Source organism: Orcinus orca, chromosome 2 (genome assembly GCF_937001465.1).
Source record: "Orcinus orca chromosome 2, mOrcOrc1.1, whole genome shotgun sequence".
Classification (NCBI taxonomy): domain Eukaryota; kingdom Metazoa; phylum Chordata; class Mammalia; order Artiodactyla; family Delphinidae; genus Orcinus; species Orcinus orca.
In genome coordinates this window covers 104,172,203-104,186,278 of record NC_064560.1, presented here as the reverse complement: position 1 = coordinate 104,186,278, position 14,076 = coordinate 104,172,203, and the positions used below count along the sequence as shown (strand labels likewise).

The 14,076-nt window shown below is 37.7% G+C and overlaps 1 protein-coding gene across 2 annotated transcripts in view; it reads left to right on the top strand.

Moving 5' to 3' along the window:
• Positions 1–14,076, top strand: part of UNC13C (unc-13 homolog C) — a 790,070-nt gene that overhangs the window by 169,102 nt on the left and 606,892 nt on the right. Inside the window, exon 12 of one of the 2 annotated variants that reach the window (XM_049705963.1) lies at positions 7,977–8,226. The gene's annotated coding sequence lies outside the window, so the exon portion shown is untranslated. Of the gene's footprint in view, positions 1–7,608; positions 8,227–14,076 lie in introns of those variants that run through there. The other variant, XM_049705964.1, reaches the window with a different exon arrangement.

Sequence of the window (14,076 nt, the reverse complement as noted above, 5' to 3'; positions counted from 1 at the left end):
TAAGTCAGAAAGAGAATAACAAATATCATAGGCTAACACATATATATGGAATCTAAAAACAAAAAGTTTCTGAAGAACCTAGGGACAGGACAGGAATAAACATGCAGATGTAGAGAATCAACTTGAGGACACTGGGAGGGGGAAGGGTAACCTGGGACGAAGTGAGAGAGTTACATTGACATTTATACACTACCAAATGTAAAATAGTTAGCTAGTGGGGAGCAGTTGCATAGCACAGGGAGATCAGCTTGGTGCTTTGTGTCCACCTAGAGGGGTGGAACGGGGAGGGTGGGAGGGAGATGTAAGAGGGAGGGGTTATGGTGATGTATGTATATATATGGCTGATTCAGTTTGTCATACAGCGGAAACTAACAGAGCATTATAAAGCAACCATTCTCCAATAAAGATGTTAAAAAAAATGGGAGAAAGTATTTGCAGGTAACACTATTTTTAACTTAATATAAGATCACTTATCAATCTAAAAAATTCTCCACTAGATGCGAGAATTTCAGGTATTGTAATAGGGTGACATTTTTAGCAGAAGATCTTTCTGGTCTTCTTTAAAAATACCTTTTTCTCAGGGTATATGTTTGGAAACTGGAAAAAATCCATCTACATGAGGAAGACTGTTTATTATCTCCCATCTGATCCTTCTCTGATACTACAAGGTATTGCTTCCTCCTACCACTTCCAGAGGTGTAACTTCTCCTTCTCCGGAACCCATAAGAAAGACAATGATTATATCGGTAACAACAATGGCTGATAAACTGTCAAGCTTTTTACATTTTTCATGCATTTAACTCTCACAACAAACACAAATGGGTAGCTGCTCTTTATTTCCCCTCATTTTATAGGTGTCCTAAACACTAAAATTACCAATTGTACTATGTACCAATTGTACTTTCAGAATTATTCTTGAAAGACTGTGGGTTCATTGTCTTAACTTCTTGTTCCTCCCAAGTGATATAATTTATTAATTTCGAACATGGCATTGGTTAGAGAGCCTTTTTCTCAGTAACACTCCAAAGTAAAAGAAAGAGATGCTGAAGGAGAAACAAAAAAGGGCAGACAGGGAAAGTGAAAAGCTCTGATTCCAAACTTCATGAAGTTCACAGTTGACATAGAGTCAGACCTTCTGATAAGAGAGCCTTTTTCCCTGGCTCCAAACCAGCAAGCAGGGTTTTGTTTTTGCTCTTTTCCTTCCAGGCTTTGCTGAGTATATGAATGTGCTCTCTGGAGATAACAACAAGGAAACTGAGCAGAATATGAAATGGCATGAAGAGGAGGGCTATGATGTCCGATTATATTAAACAAAATATTTGAAGTATATCTATTTTTGATAAAAGTATTTTAGACTATTTCAGAGAAATATGTTCTTGTACTGACTCATGGTTTGTATATGTCGTACACAGTTGTTTAAGCTAGGTGGAAAGGACTTTTAATGTAAGCCATGAACCATTGCTTATAACCAGAAACTGGGCAAATAAAATCTCTTTAATACCAAATATGGTTTAGTACCAAATTCGGTTAGAAAAAGGATATATCTTCACAAATTTTGAATCTATGCAGTTTTTGGTTGGTAATGATTCTAATCCAGTCATATGAAGCTTCTATTGGGGTCATTTCCACTGTCCTTGGAGTCATTAGCATATGTTGAATAACTCCTGAAATACTGGGAAGTAGTATGATTTAAAATTGTACTCCTTAACCTTTGCACTAGAGGGAAAGATAAGAAAAGAAAACCCAAGAATCATTTATTTATCACTATATACATAAATATTTTATGTGAGATATTTGTTCCCTCTAATATTGAACACGGTAGCTCAATTTATATATGAACTTTATTATCAAGCATGTAAAAATTTCTAGTGGACATAAAATGTTTAGCAAGCAAATATAAACCATTAAAATGATAATTTTTATCTTTGTCAAACCAAGTTAAAATTTGCATATGGAAATCAATAAAGAATAGAAAAGGTAGTGTGACATTATCTTGTGCTTATCTGTGAAATATGTATGTAGCTTATTAGGCAGTATTCATTCTTTCTTGGGAAAGTTAAGTGTGCCTATTGTTCTCATATATATTAATAAAATGAGAAGGGAAAAGTACGAATTAACTGCTACGTCCCTCTCCGTTTTAACTTTCTCTGAGTTTATGATTCTAACCACCTGGTTCATTAGTCCCAGAAAAGTCGGATTTAAAAAAAGTTGAAAAAGAAAAAGGGAATACACATACTGAACACATGGTACATACAAACATAGGAAACTGAAGCTCAGAGAGGTTACAAAACTAGTATAAGACCATACAGGAAGAAAGCAGCAGAGCTATGAATCAAAAATAGGCCCTTTGTTATTCTAAAACTGTGATTTTAAAAAAAATTCTTATTATAATTTAAAAATAATTTACTTCTTTGAAAACTTCACCATGATGAATGTAAGGCAGGCTAGTAACAGCAGAAAATGAGGACAGTGATATCTGGTAAGACGTTTGATAACATTAATTATTACTAGCTAATATTTATTGAATCATGACTACAAGTCATGTATGTACCAAACTCCTTTACAAGGACGATCTCCCTTGATTCATCAGCAAGAGAATGAATAGGGATTATTTTTATACAATTTTACAGATGAAGTAACTAAAGCTTAGAGAAGTTAAGAAACTTGACCAAAGTCAGAAAGGTAAGTACATGTTAGGGCTCAGATTAGAAACCAGGCACTGTGATTCCAGAGTCAGAACTTTTAGATGTTGTGCTGCATCACTAAATCATAGTTCCCTGAATCAACTAAAATCAAAGGAAATGGAAAACTTTCTATTCATCCATATGCTGTGTTTTTTCAGCAAATTAGAACCACTTCAAAGATACCTTCATCTGGTGATTTGCTTGAGTACAGTGCTGACAACTAATTTTACATAAGGAAAATAAAAACCAGCACATCGGAATGAGAGTATAGATGCTATCATGCCAGATAGCATCCAGTAGTGAACGATCATTACCCAAGGTCTAATGACAATTATCCAAGCAGAAATATTCTAAAAGATCATCTGCGTGAATAATTTCATTCACTTTATTTATTTTAAAAAAAAAAAACAACTTACAACATTTGCCGTCTATTATGGTGTTAGTTTAAATAGATACCTGTCAGCTCCTTGCCTTGGAACCAGTCTTAAAATAGGAGTTGAATGGCTGATTTGTTACCTAGTCTCCATCACTTACTAGTTCTGTGCAATCAGGTAAGTCATGTAGCCTTTCTGAGTCTGCTTCATCATGTGAATATGGGGCCAATAACAGGACTACTATGTCTTGCAGGTTTTTAAAGATAAGTATCAAATGAGAAAATGCATGGAAAAACACTTTGTAAGGGCTTTAAACCTTAGATACTATTATTGTGTTACGGACTCCCCACTGTTGAAGTATGTAGTTAGAAGGTTTGAGAATGCATGGAAAATGCATGGAAAAACACTTTGTAAGGGCTTTAAACCTTAGATATTATTATTGTGTTACGGACTCCCCACTGTTGAAGTATGTAGTTAGAAGGTTTGATCTGGCACATATATATGAGACAGCTGGTGTGAACTAAGGGTGCCACTTGGACCAAGAAATAGAACAAAGCTAATTGGCTACACAGGGATGCAACTCATGTCCTTAGCCTCATTAACTCTGTGCTCTACTAACTAAGCACAGTGTTACTCACTCAACCTACCTTTCATGAGCCTGGCCTTCGTCTGGGCATTGATGATAGAAACATAAGTGACCATGATCTCTGTCCTCAAGGAACCTTCTAGCATGGAACAGCAAACAGATGAGTAAATTAATAGTTAACTACTTTATAATCAATTAATGCTATAATAGAGGTTTATAAAAGTGCTAAGAAGGCCCAGAGAAGAAAACTACCAATACTGACTAAGAAAGTATGGTATATGCTCATCTTGTTATTGAATTTGTTGAACCTAAAATTTTTATACCTTAAAACACTTAAGTGTACTTAAATCTACATGTCAATTATTTCCTCATTTGGAAATTTCAAAGGTACATTTTTTTTCTTTCTCTTTCTTCCTTCCTCCCCCCCCCTTCCTCCCTCTCTTTCTTTCTCTTTCTTCCTTCCTTCCTTTCTTTCTTTCTTTCTTTCTCTTTTTCTTTCCTTCTTTCTCTTTGTTTCTATCTTTCTTTTTCCTTTCCTTCCTTCCTCCCTCCCTCCCTTCCTCCCTTCTTTCCTTCCTTCCTTCCTTCCTTCCCTCCTTCTTTCCCTCCGTCCTTCCTTCCTTTCCTTCTTTCTTCTAAACAATGAATGTTTATTATATTACAGTTTCTGTGGGTCAGAATTTCAGGAATAACTTAGCTGCTGGATATTTCTGCCTTAGGGGTTCCTTTGGTGGTTTCATTCAGCATGTCAGAAGGGGCTGTAGTCAGGTCAAAGCTTGAATGTGGCTATAGAAGTTCAGCTTTCATAATAGCTCGTGCACGTGACAGTTGGCAGGAAGTCTCAGTTCCTATCTGGCTGTTGGCAGGAGACCTTAGTTCCTGACCATGTTGGCTTTCTCCTGGGCTGCTTGAGTGTCCTCATGACATGCAGCTAGCTTCTCCCAGAGTGAGCAAGAAAGAGTGGGCAAAGGAAATCTGCAGTACCTTGTGTGACCTAGTCTCTGAAGTTACACAGTTACTTCTGCTCTAAGGTACAATTTTTAAGTGATCCATAATTAAATGGAAAGCATTAAAAGCAGAACTTAGTGTGTGCTTTGCTATCATGAAATCAACATTTTGCAAATATTTCCAAATTGCAGTGGGTGGCTTATTCCAAAATATTTGTTCCCCTATGTATTATTCAGTTACAGAGAGCTAGAAACAACAGCTTGCTATTTTAGATGTAATCATGTTTTTGTCTTCAATCATCTTGACAGTTAATCAATTTTACCAATTCATTTGAATGGATACAGAGAGCCAACGACTGGTCACAGTTTTTTAAAAATAGTGAAGTCTAGTGATTGGTTCCTAGTTCCCTGAAATAAAGAGCGAGGTTTTCTAGAAAGCTGAAAATACAATTCAGTGCACACAAGTTTGATTTATGCTTTTTCAAGAATTCCTTTGTTGCTTAAAGCCAGGTGCACTGGCAATAACAAAATTATACAAGAATGGCCCTTTTACTTCATGCTTTTAGTTTCGTCAAGCTTTACTATCAATAAAAAAAGACCATTGATCCAGACAGCTTGCTTTTCTCCCACCTGAGACATAAATGAGGCAAATGATCTGGCCCAGCTTATGTCCTGGGACGTGGGAGTTGAATAGTACCCTCGACGTTTTATTCCTCCTGAAATTACAGCTGGAAGACTTAGAGGAAAACATGATCTTATTGTCTTAATCAATCTGTGAATAAGTTTTGGGGTGTGTATATGTGCAGTTGTAAGTATATATATGGAAATCAATCCTTTACTCTCCTGTGTTGTTTAATGTCACTAATCCAAGAATTTGAAAAGCTCTTTGCAGAAATGACTGTGTTTTATTGATAAGCATGTGCAGGACTCTAACTCAATGCTGCATTTATATCATTGTGATTACACATTATTCAAATCAGATACTCAGCAGGTGAAAACTACCCAACAAGCACCTAGGATATTCTATTAGGAACTGTGGTGTCCTTGCAGGTCAATGAAGTCATCAAGGTCTGTCACTCTTTCCAGTAGTGACCTATTTTATTAGCAGCTGGTATCCCTCAGACACATGATTCCTGCCACTTTCAGAGATGTAAACAATTTCCATTTTGAAATATGTAACCAGAATGCTGATGATTAGAGTTAAGCAGTACATTTATCAGAACACACACACTGGCTTTGGAGCATTCGTCTTAAAAACAGACTGATGATCAGTAACCCTGTTGTTATTTCCTCTATGAGTGTATTTGAATTAGAGCAATATTTTTCACACCTCTTTTCTTTACACTGCATAACACATTCTGGAGACCACTCAGGGTTAGGATCCTCTTGTATTTCCTTCTGTAGGTTTAAACATTTAAAACACTGACATTATACCCCAGTTTACTGAGGACTTATATATATTGTACTATGCTGGGTACTGGGGGCTCTCAGCTGGGCATAGCCTCAGCACTTTGTTCTGGGTATTGCACACCAGAAAAAGAAGAAAAGAAGACTCTGAATAGGCGTTTCTTTCCTCTGTGTATTGAAGGGCACTCTCAAAAACTGTGTCTTGACTAGCCTGAATTTTTCTGTATAAAAAAGTCATGGTTTGCCTTACAATCTACTTTCAGGTCTAAGAGTTTTCCTTTCCTACTGTTGAGTGCTTAAAACCCTGGGGCAGCTGAGTTTTGTCCTGGCAGCCATGCTGGTGGCTGCTGAAGGTGGGGATCACACTGCCCCAGTGTTTGCCCCCCGATGCAGCTCATTAGACCTTGAGCAGCTGCTCAAGTCTATTAATAGTCACTTAAGCAGCAGGTTGAGGAAACTGTGCTGCTGTGAGCTAAAGGTGTGGCTGAGAGCTGGGAGTGGGAAAGCACTTGGCTACCAGCACCTGATACATATATTGTGTTAAATTTGGGGACAATTTTTTAAAACAGTCATAGAGGTATTATTTGGTTGTCATATATAGTCAATGGAGTGTGTTTGGCCACAGGTTTAGCCAAAACTGTGATATCAAGGTTAACCATTCATTTCGCTGGCAGCTATTGTAGAGTAAATATTTCGGCAAAGTAGAGTCAATTGTAAAGTTGGTCAAGGAATATCCATCCTTAAATGTATTGAAAAATGACACACACATCTGTCTGTGTTTCTTATACTGGTTGATCTCGGCTGATAGTCGACTGTTCTTTCGTCCTGGAAACATCCTCCTGTTTTCTAAAAAGCTGAGAAAAGTAAATAGAAGTAAGCCAGCAGACCAGATGCAGCTTCAAACCTACAGATTATTCCAGGACTTGAGCTTCTCTAAGGCTTTATTTTAAGATCCAGTACTTTTTTGTGTTTGTTTCAACAGGAGGGTTAGAGGATAGAAAATGCTTTATTGATGGAAAGTGGGAGCTATTACTCCCCCTACCTCCTCTGCTCTGCAAAACTAAAAAAGAAAGCAAGGCCATTCAGTTCCTAGCCAGATCTGTAAAATGCTCATATCAAACGGGAAGGCAGTCTTTCTAAGTGAGAAACAAAACCTTTGGATCATTCTAAGTTATCTACCATTTCCCACTTTGTGTATGTGTCTTTAATTCAGATTTTTGAGGATTTAATTCAAATGGTTTTCCACACATTAAAAAGAAGAAGACCACCTGGGATGAGATCTCAGCATCTCCTCTCTCTAAATAGGGTGTTCTGTTAGTTGTCTTTTGGTGGCTAATTGGGAATTACACTCTGCGCACTGTACTTTTCATGATTCCGAGCACAGCTAACCTCATCTAAACCAGTAATTATTACATTATCTCTGTTATAAAAGAGGCTGCAAACGAGGCTAGCAGAACTGGCCATACGATTGTCTCCTAGGTCATCACTCAGCGATACAGGGAAAATTAGGCTGAGGAAGCGCCAGCATTACAGGCGTCTTCCCCAGATATGAAGCTGCGCCCCGCACAGTTAGTTGTCAGTGCGGTGGTGACGGCCACACCTGGCAGCGGCCACAGTGCATCTCCTGCGAGCAAGGGCTGTGGCTCAGCTCGGAGGAGCTGCTCTGTGCAGCGGCAGCGGCAGCGGCAGAGGGAGCCGAGGCGCTCTGGGTAGAGGAGGCTGGGGCAGCACGGTGGCTGTGCTGCATTCCCCAAAGCAGCGGCCGAGGCAGCGCTTGGGAAGTTCCCAGCACGCACTCAGCCTCGCTGCTCCTGCCCCTCAATTGTTGATGAACCCGGGCGCTCGTCGGCGCACGGGAGACAACCCCTCTGGCTTTCCTAGAGACAGAGATGAGAAACGAGCTGCTGAAGGAATTTGGCAATGAGGAGAGTGAAAGGCAGTTTGGCGCCAGCAGCTAAGTTGTAAAATTGCTTTGCAGGCTGCCCGGGGAGCACGAGAGAATTGACAAGAACAGACACCGTTGCAGCCCACAGGCATGCCTGACTGCACTTGAGTCGGATCGCTAGGACGCAGCCTCCGCTTCAACTATTTGTGGCCGAAAAAAAGGAAAGGAGACTAGAAACGGCATTGCAAGTGGTGTTCCTGAAAGGAAAACACAGGCGCTCCAGAAGGAGGGGAGGAACAGCCCAGCTGGTGTGTGCATTTTTTTTAAAAGGAGAATCCCTCAGGTATGTTCTCTTTTCCCGGTATGCGCTGCCTCATCTGCATGTGATTTTTGTGTCTGTCATTTCTGGTCGATTCTTTTTATCTGCACTTTGAAGAACAACCAGGGGGGTTCTAGTGTAGTAGATGATTTTTAAACGCTCAGCTCTCCTGTGTTTGTAATATGGTTGGTTCTGCTGAGGATCATAGACTTCTCAGGTACTGTTTTATTTTAAATGCAGAATGATAAATGATTGCTTAGTTTGTGCTCAACTTTCGGGGGAAGATCTGCTTAGGAAAAAACAAGGCTGCAATAAAAGGCGAGGACATTTTCTAATCCCTTGGGATTTGGGGGAAAAATTAGAGCTAAACAGAAAAGTTGAGGACTTCTTGGAAGGGGTTAAAAGCCAAGGTGTCATAGACTAGCATTGTTGTCACCCAGGTGTTTTTCCAGCTCAGCATCCAGTCTGGAGCAAATTGAGCTTGACCAGTGGTTTTGCATTTCGAGCTGTTGATCAGTCCTTCAAGATGAAGATACTGCAGATTTGCTTTCCAGAGATGAACTGCTTAAATTGTGTACTTGGTTCTGTTTTACAATTGCTCTATCCTGCTGAAGGAGGCAATCTAAAAAAATCCCTCACTCCAACAGCTTGAGTAAACCCTAACTTCTGCAATTACATCATCGATATACTTGTATAATAGAGAGAAAGACAGATATGGCAACAGTAGTAATGTTGGCTGCTTTTAGTACCTAGGCTGAGATGACAAAGCTCAAAAGTCACTTTTCCTCATTAGGATTTTCAAGGAAAAAAGGAAAGAGGTGGGTGGGTACCACACATAAAATGCGTTTTCGAAAATACTCTGCATTTCTTTAAAAAACTAAGAATGTAAGTTTATCTCATTTTGAATTAATAATAAATGGAGTGCTTTAAAAATAATCTTCACATCTTTTACACTTCAATACAGTATTTTCAAAGAAGTAGGTGAAATTGGTAGTACATTATACATAAGTGTATTTAAATTCAATGAGCTTTACTAGAAGAGAGAAACGAGAATGATCAAGTTTGCTACTTTTTTTATATATCAAAGTATTTTATAGATTTTTAAGTGTTTTGTTAATACAGAGGGTTCCTGCCAAAGCTCTAGGACACTGATTTTTAATTATTGGTCCTACTTTATTATGATTTAAAAGTACAAATGGAATAGAAATAAATGGGATTTAAATTATAATGTATGCATATTGTAAAGTAAATCACCACCCTGCTCTTTTAAAACTAAAATCTCATTTTTGCCAAATCGTAGCTGTCTGGAGCACTGACTTGGGCCATATAGCAAAATGAGGAAATCAGTTGTTTTGAAATTCCACACGTTACTATAATAACAATATCAAAACATGGTAAGCAACTACCAGCAATTCCTGGGCCAGAAGAGTGATCTGGAAGATGGACAAAAAGTTGAATTTATGTTCATTAGTAAGGTGTGGAAAAAATTGTGTATTTCTTCTGTGTTGACATCTTATAATATGGGGAGCATTATAATATCTGTAGATGAAACACTATAGCAACAATACAACAGTAATTTTACTGAGTCCATTAAATGATTATTTTTTCAAACTAATGAATAAACTAAGATAATTTAAAAGAATATTTGAACTTTTCCTTTACAAAGTTACCTTTTCATACTACAATGGAACTCTTTTGAGAAAGTAATTTTAATAGAATTGTGGATTTGGATTTGAAAATGGATAAGCAGATATGGTTTATTTCCTAGCATCTGATTATTAGTTGTTAGACTATAGAGACTTGGTAACTTCTTCCAGAAATTGTCATTAGCAAGTGATTCAGTAAATCCATGCCCCCATGAAATATGAGGTAAACGTGTTAGATAAGCCTAGAGAATCCACTTTCCATGTGCCTATTATTAACAAAGTAAAGTGTTTCCCTTTCTAGGCCATCTAACCCCTTTCTGTGGTGGCTAGTCTTTGAAGCAATAAAGTAAGTGTGTGATGCACGGACCTACTTGCTTCAAAGCCCATGGAACATTGTAAACAGATGACAACTGTGGTGATTCCCTTTTCAAAGACAGATTATATGAAGAGTGTGTGTGTGTGTGTGTGTGTGTGTGTGTGTAAGGGTCAGTGGAGAAGAGAGTAGCCTTTGCGTCTTAGCTGATTTAGGGCAAATCTGTGATTTTGAATATCAGTACATTTTTGGTATGAAAATATCTTTTTCCCAGTACTCCATGCACTTTCATTTCTATTGACCTACTCGGTTAATGCAATTCGTACACCTACTGTGAGTTTTCTGAGGCATTCTGCCACCTGTACATTGTCTTACACTTTTAATACCATCACCTGTTATTCCTTCTTTCCAACCCATTCTCTTCACTATGGAAAAACTTTCTCCAGAATCTTTGAAACGTGAGAATCATCTTCCCACCAGAAAAAAAATTTCAGCCAGAAATTTTGAGGATTGAAAAACACATGCCAAATTTATTTCTAAAACACACTTTTACAGATAGAAAGTCACTTTCTAATGATATTATGGTTTATACCTAATATCAACTTGTTTGATACCATACAATTTAAAACATCATTCAGACAATAATTGTAAAATCAAGGCATTTGTATCTGTTGTTATTATTGCTATTGTTACAAATCCTTCTGGATCTTAAATTTTCTGTGCTTGGATGGCTAAGCTCCAATTCCCTTCTAGCTTAAAAAAAGGGGGGTGGGTTTATTAATAGCCCTCTCAGTCTGTAGCTTTTGAGCAGGCAGAAGACTGAGCTCCCAGTTCCGTAATCTCTATGGAGATAATGATGCCACAGCAGTGCTTGCTCAACTTGTCTTTTAAGGCAGAGTTAGGAGGACAGGTGGTATTCTAGCCTCAATATCAAAAGTCTTCCAGAGGAGAAGTAGAAATGAAGACACACAGTCATTTCTCTTTCTCTTGTGAAAATGATACTAGGGGTATATATGTTTCCTATCTTTTGCATATCCTAGTTACATTGTATAGTTTAGCCTCAGCATATACAAATTACTGTAATGTTGATATGGGAGAATATTTTGTATTATTTTTTCTATATAGAGAATTAAAATATTTGGTGGATATAAATGCTGGTTAGTAAGAAATAAACTCAACATTAAAAATTGTTGAGTCTTTGGTCAATTTTTTTGTCAAAATTGTCAGGATTCTCAAAGTATTAAAAAAAAGTAACCAGAGAAGATGGGTTTCTCTCTAAAATAGTTTCTTGTTTCCTTTAGACTTTTACAAGCTCATCTTTGGTCTGTCTCTATTCCCAATAGACAATCTCCATTGGCCCAATTCCTACATAAAACACCTTTTTTTTTTTTTCCTGAGCATTCTGGCTCTTGAAAATCTGGGTGCAACATGTCTTGTTGGTAGACAAAAAGTGTTTTGCATGGAAATATTTTGTTTTATGTATTGTAGAAGTTTGAAATAACCTACTCTAGTATCTTTTCCAGGCTTATTATACCTAAGGGGAAAAAAAAGAAAAAGAAAAAGAAAAGCTGTCAGAAAGGGATGACTATTTTTATCGTACTGACAGGTGGGAAGAATTGATGACTTAGGCACTATCACTGAGGCGTGTTTCTAAGACAGGACACTGTTGACCTGATCCTAGAAAAACTGGGAGAAGAGCAAACGTGATTTGCATCATGTCTTTGTGAAGTGGCACATAACTGAGAAAACCTAAACAACTGCTTTGTTTACCAGAACTACTTAGTAAAAATTGCTAATCAGATAAAGATAGAGAATTAATGCACGCATTCTAACGAGAGTCCATTGCTTTTTGCTATCTAGGAGAAAATACTGGTATTGGTCAAATCCAATTTCAGCCTCCAGCTGGCTGGGTAAACTCGGGCTGTCATTTCCTAGCTTTGGTTTCCTCATCTGTAATGGAAGACTTATTTGATGCTCCTGAAGACTCAGTTCTCAGACTTAGAAATTGTACAGAAGCTATGTAATGCAAACTCTGTAGGTTTGACTCCATTTGAAATGTAGCTGCAGAATTACTTGATTCTAATTTGCTTCTCCTGAGGCTAGAGGCTTATAAATATCATCTACCTGCCTGAGAAGCTGAAAAAGTGGTACGAATCCTTTTAGGACTTTTAAGAAGTCCGACAGCTTGTTTTCCTTCAAACAATTAGGCAATGATAAGTATTGTCTTATTCATATTCCATGTAACTGCGTATTTTGTATAAGGCCCTGTATTTGTGAGTCATAAAATATCTGCTGCAGCTTTGATAGACGTTGAAATGCTGCCATTTTGTACAAGAAACAAATGGTATTTGGGTACTTAGAACGACTTTGAGTTGTTCATAGAACAGTTTTGTTGAGAGGTTTTAAAAATAAAGTGAGTGTACATACTCTACTTAAACATTTGAATAGATTGACTCTCTCTCTTTCCAGCTGTCTTCCCTTCTGGATGGGCATACTCATGAGAACATGCTAGAAAGAAGGGGGTTGTGGTGCTCTCTCATGGCTGAAGGGAAAACAGGAGAATTTATATTTCCTTCTTAATTTCCAAAAAGGTTGATTGGCAGGAGGCAAAATATGTAAATTAATTTCATATATGTAAAAATTAAAATTCAATTCTAGTTACTTCTTAGAAAGCAATCCATAGGATTAGGAGACCATGTTAAATACCTAATCAAGTGTCACAATATTCCTGGACGGTAGGTGAAGAACGTTTTTTTCAAATAGTAAATAATGAGACATATAAAGCTTGATGAATAAATACAACAGGTTACAATAAACACAGAACATCAATAGCTGTCTTCCTCCACTTAGCCTTGAGTTGGAGTGTTCTCTTGATCCTCTCTGTCTACTCTCTGTCTCGGTGAGCTGAATTTATTTAGTGGCCTGTACTACCTCATTGAGAGGAATTACACTAAGGTGTCCCACCAAAGTCAAGAGATTCACCTCCTCTGCTTTCCCCCAAACAGCTCCTTTTCCTGATTTTTTCCTCAGTCTCTCAGGCTCAAATCTCAAGTCATTGTCACTGCCTTATACTTCCTCATGACCCATATTCAATTACTCATCAAATCTTCTTTTCTCTTCTGTATATCATTTCCAGGCATGTATTCGTTCCTTCCCCTATTGTCACCACCTTCAAGTTCTTATCGCTTTATGACCAGAATACTGCTCTAATCTTCCAGTTCTGTCTGTGATAAGCCTCTCCTCTGAGCATCTGTTCTGCATACTACTGCCAGATTCATTGTCCTAAAAAATGCCTTGACCATGGCACATGTCGCTCACTCCCTGCTCAGAAACTTTCAAGGACACCACATTGTATATGAAATGAAGCCTCGACTCCTTAGTGTGGAAAAAAGACACGTTTCCCAAGCACATCCCAGATTGCCTTTTTCAGCTTTACCTTCTGATCCCTGACCCAGTCTCTGCCCCAATTAAACAGATTACTCAGAATTTCCACATACTGAAATTTTATACAATTCCATAGTACTAAATTATTTGCATCATTCATTTACTAATGCATCATATACTTTCTCACGAGATTTCACCTTTGGTCTTGACCTATAGTTTAAACCTATTTTGTTGCATGTAACTTGAAAAAAAAAAATTCCTAGCAAGGCTATAAACACATCAAGTATCTGTAAACTTTGGCAAGTTACTTAAAATTTCTGCATCTTAACTTTTCAACTAGAAAATAATGGCACCATAAAGAGGATTGCTTCATAGAGTTTTCATGAAGATTAAATGAATAATATAGATTAAATGTCCAAGGAATACTGGCTACTCTTAATTGTAATTATGTTCATCTTGCTCACTAACTTGTATATAAAAGGGGGGTGCTCAGTAAATTTCTTTGCTTTTATATTTAATTTGAATTCTGTA